We start from the raw sequence: 16174 nt of genomic DNA, 5'->3' as shown, positions 1-16174 counted from the left end.
AAGGTGTTCCACCTTTACTTGGACAATTTTGTTATTGTGTTCATTGATTACATACTTGTTTACTCGAGAGATAATGATGAGCACGCTGCCCACTTTCGTATAGTATTACAAACTTTGCGGGAAAGACAATTGTATGCAAAGTTTTCGAAGTGTGAGTTTTGGTTACAGGAAGTGGTATTCTTGAGACATGTAGTATCGAGAGCTGGAATATATGTTGATCCCAAGAAGATAGAGGCAATTTTACAATGGGAGCAACCTAAGACAGTGACAGAGATTCGTAGTTTCCTCGGATTAGCCGATTATTATCGGAGGTTTGTTCAGAGGTTTTCCTTAATAGCAGCTCCTTTGACCCATCTAACTCGTAAGGGAGTTAACTTTGAGTGGAATTGATCGATTTAACTAATGACAAAATCAAGGTTATACGAGAGAGGCTAAAGGTAGCCCAGGATAGGCAGAAGAGCTATACAGATAAACAGAGAAAAGACTTGGAGTTTGAGATCGATGATAAAGTTTTTCTTAAGGTTTCTCCTTGGAAAGGTAATAATTTGAATACTTTGAAGTATTAAATCTTATTGATTATACTATCATGATAAATTATGGTGTTTTATTAGATAATGAAAGGTGTGATTCGATTTGCAAAAAAGGGAAAGCTCAACCCGAGATATATTGGACCCTTTCATATCATTGAAAGGATTGGGCCAGTGGCTTACAGTCTTGAATTACCCCCAGAGTTAGATCGGATCCATAATGTCTTCCACGTCTCGATGTTGAAAAAGTATGTTCCCGATCATTCCCACATTCTAGAGACACCACCGATTGAACTGCATGAAGATTTAAAGTTGGAGGTGCAGCCAGTACATATTCTAGATTGAAAGGATCGAGTGTTGAGGAACAAGAGCATTCCAATGGTGAAAGTATTGTGGAAGAATGCTCGAATGGAAGAAATGACATGGGAAGTAGAGCATCAGATGAAGAGCCAATACCCGCATCTATTTGTCGAATCTGGTAAGTGAAATTTTGAGGTCAAAATTTTATTTTAAGGGGTGTAGAATTGTAAAACCCGACCCTTTAAATACATGTCATAACATACATGCACTGAGTAGCATGTTATTATGCTAAGAAAGTCCTTAAGAATAGATGAAACCCGGTATTGTACCTAACGGTACACTTGAATTGATTTAACCTCGAACTAGTTCAAATAGGAATCGTAGGATGAAATTTAACAATTTATAGTCAAGGAATGACTAAAAATGATTGTTCAGAGTTTGAGGGTTCATTTGGGGAAAAATTGAAAATTTTGATGTTTAGGGGCAAAATCGTAATTTTTTCATCTGTGGACAAAATTTGAGATTTTGAGAGAATTTAGATCACATTTGACAAATTGGAGAATGGTATGAGTATAAGGGATGAAAAATATGTCTATGGGCAATTTTTCAGTTTTTGGGGTAAAGATGTAATTTTTTATTTTTACGGGGGCAAAAGTGTAAATTTTAAAAATTACTCCACCAAGACTTTGGATAAGTCTGAAAATTTTATCTAAGCTATGGATATATGGGACAAGTATATGGTGAAAATTTGAAAACAAATGGATAAAATTTAAAAAAAGGACCAATGGGAAAGTGACACATGGCATTTTTTTAATGGTTTAATATTATTTTAATGAAAAGTCAACCCATTTAAACCCCATTTTAAGTGATGGCCGACCATAAGGAAGAACAAGAGAGGAAATAGAGAGGAAAGGAAGAAAAGAAAGAAAACAAAGGGAAACTAGAAAAATTCAAAGGGGAATTCACGTTTTTTGCCCCTTTACGCGTCTAACGGTAAGATTTTTCAACTTTAGCTTGATTTCTACCTTTCCTATGCCTTTGTTTCCATTTAGCATGCTTGAGGAGAGAGATCTAAAAGTGACATCAAGGGCTGGCCGAATTTCAAGGGGGGAGAAATTGAAATTTTTAGGTTTTGATTTTTAGTTAAATTGATAGTTTTAGTTAGTTAAATGTGTTTAGAAATTAAATTGGGCAAGAAAGCATTAAATTTTCACAATACCCACCCTTGGCTGAATCTGCAATGAGGTACAATGATGATAGTCTGATTTTTATTCTAAGAGAAATGAAGAGAAAATGATGAAAAATGTTTAAATGTGATAGAAAAACAAAGTGGAAAATTAACCGAGTTAATGTCCCATTTTTGGTCAAATTTTTCAAGGAAGAGAGTGAGCTGATTTTGGTGATTTTAGAGGAATATTGGCTGATAATTAATTGTTAGAAATGTTGAAGAGAGAATGGGACAATTTAGAGCTAAAATGGAGCGCGTTAGCAATTTATCGGGTAAAGTGCCAAAAATAGGTTAATACTGCGTTTAAGCCGTTTTTGGCTATTGCATTTTATACCATTCATTAGTATAGGATTTAAGTCAAATATATAGTGATTTAAATGGAATTTTTAACAACGTTTGCTCACAAGAAAAGAAAGAAACTGATATGTAAGCCTTGCGGGGTTCTGGTTGGCATTTCTGGTAATGAGTGTCAATCGAGACGTCGCGACGGTTGTCATGGGCCCGATGGAGGTTCCTGGTCCTAACAATTCAATTGGTATCAGAGCTTTTTGTTTAAAAGCTTATGGTTTTGAAAGAAGTTTTTGATTTTTAAAGTTCTTGGATTTAAAGTTATTTTTAAAATAATTTACAATGTCAGTGTGGCCCAATTAAGATTAGTTAGTTGCATGTAGTTGCATATAGAGTCTTAAGTTGTCTAAACCAATTTCGTTCTTTTTGTAGATCATTATGCCTCCTCGACGTGAGCTACCACCTATTACTAGATCTATCGATAGGGGAGGAGGTCGCCCCAGATAGAGTCGGCCGGATTCTATAGAAGAGGAGACGGCTGCGTCTTCCTTTAGAGCAGTTCCTACTGCTGAGTCTACAGACCTTCTTGTACCTCCTCCACCACCTGTTACTACTCCTGGCGTACCTGCCATAACACCCGAGGCAGCTCAAGCATTAGTAACTTTTCTCACTGCTCTTACGGGTCAAGCTCAAGATGGTCCAGTTCCACCCGCTGTTTCCCCTGTAACAGCTCCAGTACCACCACCTCCTATTCCATCCCAAATACCGGATGTCTCCATTTCTAAGAAATTGAAAGAAGCTAGACAGTTGGGTTGCGTCTCGTTTACTGGTGAGTTGGATGCGACCGCAGCTAAGGATTGGGTTAATCAAGTTTCAGAGACTCTTTCTAATATGAGATTAGATGACGACATGAAGCTAATGGTGGCTACTAGATTACTAAAGAAGAGGGCCTGTATCTGGTGAAATTCGGTGAAGTCCCGTTCCACTACTCCTCAAACATGGTCTGACTTCCTCAGAAAATTTGATGGTCAGTGTTTTACTTACTTTCTTCAGAAAGAAAAGAAAAGAGAATTTCTGAGCTTGAAACAAGGAAATCTAACTGTAGAGGAGTACGAGACTCGTTTTAACGAGTTGATGTTATATGTGCCGGATCTGGTGAAATTTAAGTAGGATCAAGCCAATTATTTCGAGGAGGGGCTTTGTAATGAGATTAGGGAACGGATGACAGTGACTAGTAGGGAGCCACATAAGGAAGTTGTGCAGATGGCCTTACGGGCTGAGAAGCTCGCCACTGAGAATAGACGGATCCGAGCTGAGTTCGCAAAGAGAAGGAATTCGCCTACGTTCCTGAGTCAGTCTTTAAAGAGAGGTAAAGATTCGACATCTACTACAGGAAGTACTACTTCAATGTCTGTGGCATCCACTAGACCTCCATCTCAGTAGTCACAACCGAGATCTTCTAGATTTGATCGGCCAGTGATGAGTAGTCAGGGGAGGACTTCAGGAGGATTGGACAGATGCCGTAATTGTGGAGGATTTCATGTTGGGTCATGTAGACAGCCTGTAAAGTGTTTTCAATGAGGCCAACAGGGGCATTCAGAAGAGATTATCCTCAGTTGAGATGGGGTACAGTAACTACTTCTACTCCTCCGACTCGTCCTAGTATACCGCGGAGAGACATTTCGGGATCACAATTTAGACAAGGCCCAGTGATACGGTCAGGCATGGGGAGTAATACCCCAGAGCAGCCATCTTCTAGACCGCAGCCTCAGATTTAGACCAGGGTCTTTGCAGTGACTGAGGATGAAGCCCGAGCTCGACCTCGACCTAGCACCGTGATAGGTACTATGATTGTGTTTGATAGAGATGCACATATTTTGATAGATTCAGGCTTCGATAGATCATACGTGAACATATCATTTGCATCATTCTAAGATAGGAATCTGTCATCATTAGAGGATGAGATTGTAGTGCATACTCCTCTAGGCGAGCGATTACTAAGAAATACGTATTATAGAGACTGTGGTATTAAAGTTGGGGAAGAAGAATTCATGGGTGATTTAATCCCTTTGGAGATTCGGGACTTTGATTTAATCTTGGGTATGGATTGATTGTCCACTCATCGAGCAAAGGTGGATTGTTTTAAGAAAGAACTGATTCTCTAGAGTTTAGAGGGAGCAGAAGTTGTATTTACGGGGGAGAGTCGAGTATTACCGTTTTGTGTAATCTCGGCCCTAAAAGCTTTGAAATTGGTGCGAAAGGGATATCTGGCATACTTGGCTCACGTGATTGATATATCGAGGGAGGAACCTAAGTTAGAGAATGCCCCCGTAGTAAGTGAGTTCTCTAATATATTTCCTGATGAATTATCGGGACTTCCTACCGATCGTGAGTTAGAATTCACCATTGATTTATTTTCGAGTACTGCCCCTATCTCTATTCCTTCATATAGAATGGCTCCGGCAGAGTTGAAAGAGTTGAAAGTGCAGCTGAAAGAGTTAGTGGACAAGGGTTTTATACGCCCTAGTACATCTCCGTGGGGAGCACTGGTTTTATTTGTGAAAAAGAAGGACTGTACACTTCGGTTATGTGTCGATTATCGACAGCTTAACAGAATGACCATTAAAAACAAGTATCCGTTACCGAGTATTGATGATCTTTTCGATCAATTATATGGAGCTACAGTGTTTTCTAAGGTTGATATGAGGTCTGGGTATCATCAGTTGAGGATTAAAGAACAGAATGTACCCAAGACAGCGTTCAGGACTCGGTACGGTCATTATGAGTTCTTGGTCATGCTTTTCGGGTTAACTAACGCACCGACAGCTTTTATGGATCTCATGAACAAGGTGTTCCACCCTTACTTGGACAAGTTTATTATTGTGTTCATTGATGACATACTTGTTTACTCGAGAGATAATGATGAGCACGCTGCCCACTTACGTATAGTATTACTGTCATGACCCGAAACTCCCATCGGGCCTGTGACAACTATCGTAACGTCTCGATAGGAACCCCGCAAGGCTTAGCATCAGCTTTCGCATCTCCCCGTTGAGCGATAGTTATTAAATCTTGCATTTCAAAAAAATCATAAGTCGTTTCCAAATCAAAACAATAAAATATTATTTTCTAGCTCATAGGGGCATTTTCATCATTTTTCTTCGATAATACCGAAACTCGCCAAAAACATGGTGTAAAAGCTTAATATGTTCATACATATTTTAAATCAGATAACTAAAGTATAAAATTACTTTTACAATGACACGTGGGCCCTCAACTAACCAATAAAATGCGAGTCTGTGAACCTATAATTTTGACAATACAAGGCTAACTGAAGTCCTTGATGCAATCGGCTATCTACCGGCTATCCTGAACCTGAAATGTGGGAAATTGAGGGTGGTGAGATTATAAAATCCCAGTGAGTAAACAGACACCATCTAAACTATCTAAAGGCGAGTAAATGGAGACAATTAAAAAATAATTAACTTCAGTAAATTTTTCACATCACGAATATTCATTTCAACCAAATAATCAATATGGCTCGTGAATTACTCAAAACTTGGCTCATGCCAAATCCTGTACTCGGTGACACCTGGACCAGGGGTATCCCACCGAGCCCGCCAAGGCTGTTAAAAATTCATATTTCGCATAAATCATATTTTTATTTTGAAACATAGTCGTTCCTTGGCGTTGGTTGAGTCTCACTCTCACGCGGTGGTCCACGTGAAGTGCACTCAAAAAGCCCATCTCAGGAGATACCCTACGCGCCTCTACGACCGAGGTGAGAATATAAAGGAGTTTACCGTGCCCCTCTAATAGGCTGGCCCACGTAACCCCCCACCACTGCAGTAGCTAATCTTTTATCTACCACCTGATTTATAAAATCTTTTTCTGCATGACATGGCAATTTATCGCAACCTAGCCTCTCAAGGCTGAATACATAGTACAAATAATTCTAACACCAAAAATCAATTTAGCCATTCATGCTCATATATTGTCATAAGCCATTCAATTTAAAACCATAAATTTACAACACAAGCAGCAGTCTCCAATTACTTTATTTTCAAAACCAGTATTCGATTTTCTAGAAAATTTATAAAATCATTTTATAAAATCACAATTTCTCTTAAAACATAGCAATTTACCATTTAAACCCATTTTTCATAAAATCACAAAATTGTATAAAACTACTCTAGATAATTAAGACGATAATAAGTTTACTCACCGTTTCTGAAAACTAAATTCGGGTACTCCAACTATTACTCCTTGAGTGCGATTTCTTTGCCCTTGCTAGAGGATTCGCCACCTTGACAAATTGCACAATTAAGAGGTTTACTACTTTGGTCCTAAACCAAAATAAACTAATTTATACTACTAATGCATGATATGAAGTGCAAAATGTCTAAATTTTGCCTAAACGAGATGTTAGCCTATTTCAGTCTTTTACCCGATAAATCGATATACGTGTCCGTTTAAACTCCAAATTAATTTTTTTCAATTTCTATACCTCAATTGCGCCCAAATTGACTTAATGTTCCTCAGTGTGGTGCAAATTATCAGTCTCGATAGCAAATTACGAAAATACCCCTAGTGGGTAAAAATTCATATTTTTGCTCTGAAAATTCCCATTATTTTTCTAGGCTCATAATTCATCATTATTCATCATAATTCCTCAAATAAACATCAAGATCAGCAGCCAATATTCCCCTAGAAAATTCGGCATAATGGGTTTCAATGGGAGAAAATTATTTCTCTAGCTTATTTTTGCTATATTTCAATATAACCTAACTAAAATCACTTAATTCAATTAAAATCAACCAAAACTCAAGTTCAAAACTCATCCATGGAGGTTTGGCCAGCATGGGTGTCCATACCCACTTTCTAATTTTGCATGGAAATGAGAAAAAAATGCATGGGTAGTGAAAATCACAAGAAAAATCAATGAAATTTACCTTTTTAATGCTTGATTTCTTGATTTCTCTTGATTTTCCCCAAATTTTTTTAGCTAGGGTTCTTATTTCTTTTCCCCCTTTTTCTCTCCTGGCTTGGACAGCTGAAGAAGATGAAAATTCTGGAATTTTGACATTTTTAAAGGCTAAAATAATGTAATATTATTTTATTCATTTTTTTTGTTTTATTAATTCCTTAAATTCTAGCCATCCATTTATTTCCAAATTTTTACCATACACTTGTCCCACATATCCATAGCTTAGATAAAATTCTCAGACTTATCCAAAGTCTTGGTGGAGTAATTTTTGAAATTTACACTTTTGCCCCCGTAAAAGTCAAAAATTACATTTTTGCCCCAAAAACTGAAAAATTGCCCATAGACATATTTTTCATCCCTTATACTCATACTATTCTCCAATTTGTCAAATGTGATCTAAATTCTCTCAAAATCTCAAATTTTGTCCGCGGGTGGAAAAATTATGATTTTGCCCCTACACTCCAGAAATCACCGAAATTAAACTTTTTCACTGCCAAACCCTCAAATTAAACTCCAATAAGTTTAATATAATCAATCTTAATCAAACGGGATTAAAAATTTCCATATTCATCCTCATGTGGCAAATTACCATTTTACCCCTAGAATACTTAAAGTCCGGATTAACTCCATATCGAACCTCAAACTCTGAATCCTCATTTTAAATCAACCCATGGGTTTTAGTTTTCTCAAATTCATCCTCGATTCTTTATTTAAACTAGTTCAAGACTTATTTGACTGAACCGTACCATTAGGGGCAATACAGTCATTTAACTTGTTTTTCGGGGCAATTCAATATACAAACATGCTATCCAAAGCATTTGAATGATATATCACAGATAATTTAGGGTTGGGTGTTACAATTACAAACTTTGCGGGAAAGACAGTTGTATGCAAAGTTTTCGAAGTGTGAGTTTTGGTTACAAAAAGTGGTATTCTTGGGACACGTAGTATCGAGAGCTGGAATATATGTTGATCCCAAGAAGATAGAGGCAATTTTAGAATGGGAGCAACCTAAGACAGTGACGGAGATTCGTAGTTTTCTCGGATTAACCAGTTATTTTCGGAGGTTTGTTCAGGGGTTTTCCTTAGTAGCAGCTCCTTTGACCCGTCTAACTCGTAAGGGAGTTAAGTTTGAGTGGAATTGATCGATTTAACTAATGACAAAATCAAGGTTATATGAGAGAGGCTAAAGGTAGCCCAGGATAGGCAGAAGAGCTATGTAGATAAACGGAGAAAAGACTTGGAGTTTGAGATCGATGATAAAGTTTTTCTAAGGTTTCTCCTTGGAAAGGTAATAATTTGAATACTTTGAAGTATTAAATCTTATTGATTATACTATCATGATAAATTATGGTGTTTTATTGGATAATGAAAGGTGTGATTTGATTTGCGAAGAGGGGAAAGCTCAACCTGAGATATATTGGACCTTTTCGTATCATTGAAAGGATTGGGCCAGTGGCTTACAGACTTGAATTACCCCCGGAGTTAGATTGGATCCATAATGTCTTCCACGTCTCGATGTTGAAAAACTATGTTCCCGATCCTTCCCACATTCTAAAGACACCACTGATTGAACTGCATGAAGATTTAAAGTTGGAGGTGTAGCTGGTACATATTATAGATCGAAAGGATCGAGTGCTGAGGAACAAAAGCATTCCAATGGTGAAAGTATTGTGGAAGAATGCTCGAATGGAAGAAATGACATGGGAAGTAGAGCATCAGATGAGGAGCCAATACCCGCATCTATTTATCGAATCTGGTAAGTGAAATTTTGAGGTCAAAATTTTATTTTAAGGGGGTAGAATTGTAAAACCCGACCCTATAAATACATGTCATAACATACATGCACTGAGTAGCATGTTATTATGCTAGGAAAGTCCCCAAGAATAGATGAAATCTGGTATTGTACCTAACGGTACACTTGAATTGATTTAACCTCGAACTAGTTCAAATAGGAATCGTAGAATGAAATTTAACATTTTACAGTCAAGGAATGACTAAAAATGATTGTTCGGAGTTCGAGGGTTCATTTGGGGAAACATTGAAAATTTTGATATTTAGGGGCAAAATCGTAATTTTTCCATTCGTGGACAAAATTTGAGATTTTGAGAGAATTTAGATCACATTTGACAAATTGGAGAATGGTATGAGTATAAGGGATGAAAAATATGTCTATGGGCAATTTTTCAGTTTTTGGGGTAAAAATGTAATTTTTGACTTTTACGAAGGTAAAAGTGTAAATTTCAAAAATTACTCCACCAAGACTTTGGATAAGTCTGAGAATTTTATCTAAGCTATGGATATGTGGGACAAGTACATGGTGAAAATTTGGAAACAAATGGATGAAATTTTAAAAATGGACCAATGGGAAAGTGACACATGGTATTTTTTTTAATGATTTAATATTATTTTAATGAAAAGTCAGCCCATTTAAACCCCATTTTAAGTGATGGCCGACCATAAGGAAGAACAAGAGAGGAAATAGAGAAGAAAGGAAGAAAAGAAAGAAAACAAAGGGAAACTAGAAAAATTCAAAGGGGAATTCGCGTTTTTCGCCCATTTACGCGTCTATTGGTAAGATTTTTCAACTTTAGCTTGATTTCTACCTTTCCTATGCCTTTGTTTCCATATAGCATGCTTGAGGAGAGAGATCTAAAAGTGACATCAAGGGCTGGTCGAATTTCAAGGGGGGAGAAATTGAAATTTTTAGGTTTTGATTTTTTGTTAAATTGATAGTTTTAGTTAGTTAAATGTGTTTAGAAATTAAATTGGGTAAGAAAGCATTAAATTTTCACAACACCCACCCTTGGCTGAATCTGCAATGAGGTACAATGATGATAGTCTGATTTTTATTCTAAGAGAAATGAAGAGAAAATGATGAAAAATGTTTAAATGTGATAGAAAAACAAAGTGGAAAATTAACCGAGTTAATGTCCCATTTTTTGTCAAATTTTCCAAGGAAGAGAGTGAGCTGATTTTGGTGATTTTAGAGGAATATTGGCTGATAATTAATGGTTAGAAATGTTGGAGAGAGAATGGGACAATTTAGAGCTAAAATGGAGCGCGTTAGCAATTTATCGAGTAAAGTGCCAAAAATAGGTTAATACCGCGTTTAAGCCGTTTTTGGCTATTGCATTTCATACCATGCATTAGTATATGATTTAAGTTAAATATATAGTGATTTAGCATTAATGTGATGAATTGAGTAAATATTTGCAATGTGTCTAGGAGAAGAGCCTTCTGGTCAAGGCAAGGAAATCGTACTCGATGAGTAGTTATCGGGGCACCTAGAAAGCTTTTAGTTTGTACAAACGGTGAGTAAATTTATTATTATTTTAAATTATCTAGAGTTTATTTTTAAATGCTTTTTATGTATTTTATAAAATGAAAACGAGATTAAAACGAGATTTTTGATGTTTTAGAAATAAATGTGACAAATAAAGATATATTGGGTTAATTATGAAATTGAGTAATTGGAGGCTATTAACTGTCTTGAAAATTATATATTTTTCCTATGAATGGCTTATGAGATATGAGTATATGTGGCTATATTTTGTAAGTGTATTGAGAAATTTATGTAAGCTGTTTTTACTATGCAGGCTGGATAAATAAATAAAAGTCACGTTATACTGTTGAAATTTTATTAAAATTGGTGGGTTAGTCACTGCAGTGACGGGTTTTTATGGACTGCCTATTAGAGGGGCACGATAAATCTGGTTATATAGTTACTCCGGTTGTAGAGGCGAGGAGGGTAACTCCTAGGGTAGTATTAGAGGTCACTTCACGTCGAACCCCCACGTGAATGTGTAACTCGGCCAACGCCAAGGAACGACTTGTTTTAAAATTAAAAATGTGTTTCACATGTAAATGTTATAACAATCTTGGTGGACTCGGTTAGATACCTCGGCAAAGGTATTTCCGAGGATTAGTTTTGGCTTGAGCCTTGTTTTTAATAAAAGACATAAGCCTTAACAACTGTTGTCACGACCCGGAACTCCCCATCGAGCTTGTGACAATCGCCGCGAAGCCTCAACAAACATTCTTCACCCCAAATGTCGATCGAAACCTCGCAAGGCTCTCGTATCAGCTTTCGCACTTCCCTAGTGAGCAATAGTTATCAAATAATAAAAATACGAAGGATTACAAATCATTTCCAAATCATAACATAACATATTGTTTTTTTTTGGCTCACAGGGGTATTTTCGTCATTTTTGTCGAAAACTTCGAAACTTGCTAAAAATGTAGTAGGTAAGCCGAAAATATATATTTAATGATTTAAAAAAAATTAAGTATCTAAAACGTTCATTTGAAGTGAAAATTTGACCATTTGAATATAATAAAAATATTCAATAAAATAAACTATTTTCTTGTAAAATAATTTTCGTAAAACTATCGGTACATAATTCTTATAGCGTAAAAGTTAATTATATTCACATATACTATAAAGCAAATAACCAAAGTATAAAATTTATTTTACAGTGACACATGGGCCCACCTCTAACCAAAATGCATCGAAAGCTGGAAACCAACAGCTTTTACCGATTCGAGTCCAAATGAAAGTCCTTGTCAAAGTCAGCTAACTATGGAATTCCCCGAGCCTGAAATGTGAGGAAATGAGGGTGGTGAGATTATAAAATCCCAGTGAGTAAACAGATACCATCTAAACTATCTAAAGTCGAGTAAATGGAGACAATTAAAATAAGTCATCATACTGTAATTTCATTACCTTTCAACTCATTTCAACCAAATAAAATCAATCCATATAAATCGAGTAATCAACTTGGCTTATGAATTTCTTAAAACTTTGGCTCTTGCCAAAACTCATACTCGGTGATACCTTGCGCAGGGCATCCAACCGAGTCCGCCAAGGCTGTTAAAATTTTGTATACACTTAAAATATATTTTTAGTTTGAGAAAAATACAGTCGTTCCTTGACGTTGGCTGAGTTCCCCTTCACGTGGTGGTTTGGGGTGAAGTGAACCCTAAGCTTTACCCCAGGAGATACCCTACGCGCCTCTCCGTTCGAGGTAATAATATAATGGAGTTTACCGTACCCCTCTAATAGGCTGGTCCACGGAACCCCTTCTGCAGTAAATAATTAATATATAATCCACCAATCAATAAAATTCATTCTAGCATGACATGGCAATTTATCGCAACCTAGCCTCTCAAGGCTGAATACGCAGTATAAAAAATTCTAACACCAAAATTAGTTTAGCCATTCATGCTCATTTATTGTCATAAGCCATTCAATTCAAAACCATAAATTTGCAACACAAACTGACAGTCTCCAATTACTCTATTTTTAAAACCAATATTCCATTTTCCAGAAAATTTATAAAATCATTTTATAAAATCACAATTTGTCTTAAAACATAGCAATTTACCATTTAAACCCATTTTCCATAAAATCACACAGTTGTATAAAACTACTTTAGATAATTAAGACGATAATAAGTTCACTCACAGTTCTAGGAGTTGATGTACTCCTAATCCTAGTCTCCAAGCACAATTTCTATACTTTTACCAGTGTACTTTGCTCACCACCTATCCACAATGTACAATACATAATTCATCACATCAATGCTTGACCATTATAAACTCAATTCAGGCTCGGTATATATGCATGATAGGATATACAACTTATCCGACTACCGCTTAAATGCGGTGTTGACCTAATTCGGCCTATTATCTCCAATTTAACTCCAAATCAATTCTTCTCACTTTCTACACTCCAATTATAACTAAATTACCTCCATGACTGTGAATGAGATTCAATTTATCAGTCTCGATAGCAAATTACGAAAATACCCCTAATGGGTAAAAATCGTATTTTTGCTCTGGAAATTTCCATTATTTTTCTAGGCTCATAATTCATCATTTCTTAACCAATTCTCCTAAAATGAAAATCAAATTTATCCTCACTCAACACATGATAAATTCGGCCATTAATGATTGTGGGAGAAAATAAGTTCTTTTCTCGTTGTTTTGTTTCTAAATATGCTAAACTAACTTAAAACACTAACATAACTTAAAATCAAATTAATCTAACAAGTTTCTCTCTCCTAACCCATTTTTTCAGAATTGAATTCATCATGAAAACATGTAATTTAATCATGGAAAATAAAGAGAAATGCTTGGGAATAAGAAAACTCAAGCTTAATAGAAAAAATCTCACCTTTTTCACTTAATTTCCTTGAAAATTCACACTTTTTCTTTGATTTTCTCTCTCTAGGGTTTTGTTTTTATTTTCTCTCTCTTCTTGCTGGTTTGACCGGCCATTGGGTGGAATATGAGCTGATTTTTGTGCCTTTTAAAAAGGAAAATAATAAATTAATAAAGGCATGACACGTGGCATCATGTAATTGACCCGTTTTTAAAACTTTAAAAATTTTAATCCTTTTTATCTCTACCACACAATTAGTCAATGGTCAAAATGAGGATAAAGAAAGACCATGTGCTGGAAAAATGTCCTGGTGGTGGAAAATTACAATTTTGCCCCTGGGGTGGTAAAATTACCATTTTACCCTTTTACTTCAAATTATACCGAAATTAAAATTTTTCACTTCTAAACCTCAAATCGTACTCCAATAAGTCAAATTATACTCCAATAAGTCAAATGGGGCCAAAACAATCTTTTCTAAAATTCTCATTTTGTCCCTAGGTGGCAAATGACCATTTTGCCCCTAGATAGCGAAAATTTTAATTTATCTTCAAATTGATCCTCAAACTCCGAATCACCATATTAAAGCATTCTAGGACTTTAAAATTCTTAATTTCATCGTAAATTCTCTATTTGATCTAGTTTGAGGCTTAAATCAACTTTGTTGTACGTCTAGGTACAATACCGACTTTTGTAAATTTTTTGGGACTCTCTTAGCATGCAAACATGCTATCCATCACATGTATGTCATGACAAATATTTTGTAGAGTCGGGCTTGTCATCTTCTCCCCCACTTGGATCAACCATATGATCCTTCTTCATGACTGATTTCGATATCAGACTAAATATTAATATTTTAATATTATTTTATTAATAAAATATTATTTTATTTTAAAAATTTTATCTTGTCTCCTTGGTACCCGAAATATCTTATTATGCCTCACTTGACTTCTGAATCGCCTTTTATCTCACAAATTCTCCTCCAATAAAATTATTATTATTTTATTATTATTTTCTCATTTGCGAAAGATTGTATCCTAAACTACTCCTTTCGTCTTTTATCACTTTTAAATATTTTAATTGACCTCAATTTGCATTCGATCAACTTTATTTATCACCATATCAAAGTATGGGGTATTTCAATCTCCCCCACTTAAATAGAATTTGTCCTCGAATTCCCGTCGATGTTGCGTTATCAATCTCCTTCTATGATCCTACTCCTTGTTCCTTCTATAGGGACATTCAATTTATTCACCTCGTTCACCTTCAGTTCAATTAAATGCTTTATTTATGGCAATTATTATCCTTTGGAACTGAATCAGTAATACTTTTCACAACCATGATCTCTTATATCGAGACACTAAGCATGCCTTTATCACCATTATTAAATTTGAACCATAACTTCATCTCAATTATACCGATTTCGATCACATATCATACTTACTTATGTATACCTATTCATCGTTTTATTAATTTGCTCTACGCCAAATTTCTCAACCTTGATTCATCCATCTTATACTGGTCCATACCCTTCCTTTAATAGGGTTCCATTAAGAACTTAAACAATCCAAGGTTTACCTTCAAAGTCATTCATAACTTTAATCGTTCGTTACATGTCCGTTAACACTTTAGCTCACTAACCTCTCTGGACACTATTTCAAAATCCCCCAATTACCGAGAACCATTCTTCACTTCAGTTAGTAAAATTATCAATTTCATATATACATATATACATGCATTTTCAAATGTCAACATCTCTCTTTATATATAGGAATCCATGTGTTCACATGCCTTGGACTACATTCCCCCATTATTCATCCGTATCCCAATCCTAGTTTCAATATAATAATTCTTATAGTGCATGTCAACCTTCTTATTATACTTGTGTATAACTTCATATCATTCATCACAATGTCATCTCCATTGAATTATAATCTATTATGCGTGTATGCTTTATAATCCTATTGATGCCTCAAAGATTTATCTCAACTTGATCATTGCATCTCATGCAATACCACAATTCCTAAAAGTCATCCTTTTGTCCTTAATCATCTTTCATGCCTCTATATTACCTTGTATCTTTCTTGCATTACGATATTGATTTGTCACTTAAGACTCAAACCCATTTTAATCATGTATGCCTTAAGCATTTTCGAATTCCAATTTCCATAATATATTAGGAAAGTTTCATTATCTGGCTTCATTTTCAAGGTCAACTTCTATCATCCTTTGTTCCACTCCTTCATATGAACATAACATCATTTTTCCTTAACTAATTTATAAATTGTACTTGAAATTGTAAAACTTAAAACTAGATTCCCCTCAAGTATTTTTCAATACTAATACTAATATCACTCTCAGCTTACAGCTTCCTTTTTATAATCACATAACTTAGTGCTTGCTTTAACGAGATCCAGAGCAAAACTTCTCTTGAGTATTTCCTTGGGAATATCTATCTTAAACTTATGTCTCACAGCATGTGATCCCTTAACTTGTGATTTAGTCGTTAGGCTTCTCAATAAGTTTTAAAAATTTTACGTTTCATACTTGCTGTGTATGATTAGAATCTCTTCTCAAAGATGTTTATGTATTCCTAAAACACTTAATCTTAAAGGTATATAAATACGTACTCATCCATTCAATCCCTAACTCATCTTCATAGGTTTCTAGGGTGTCACACA

Source organism: Theobroma cacao, chromosome 6, assembly GCF_053813885.1.
Source record: "Theobroma cacao isolate CCN51 chromosome 6, ASM5381388v1, whole genome shotgun sequence".
Taxonomy (NCBI): Eukaryota; Viridiplantae; Streptophyta; class Magnoliopsida; order Malvales; family Malvaceae; genus Theobroma; species Theobroma cacao.
The sequence above is the reverse complement of the archived record's forward strand: the minus strand, read 5'-3'. Positions refer to the sequence as shown.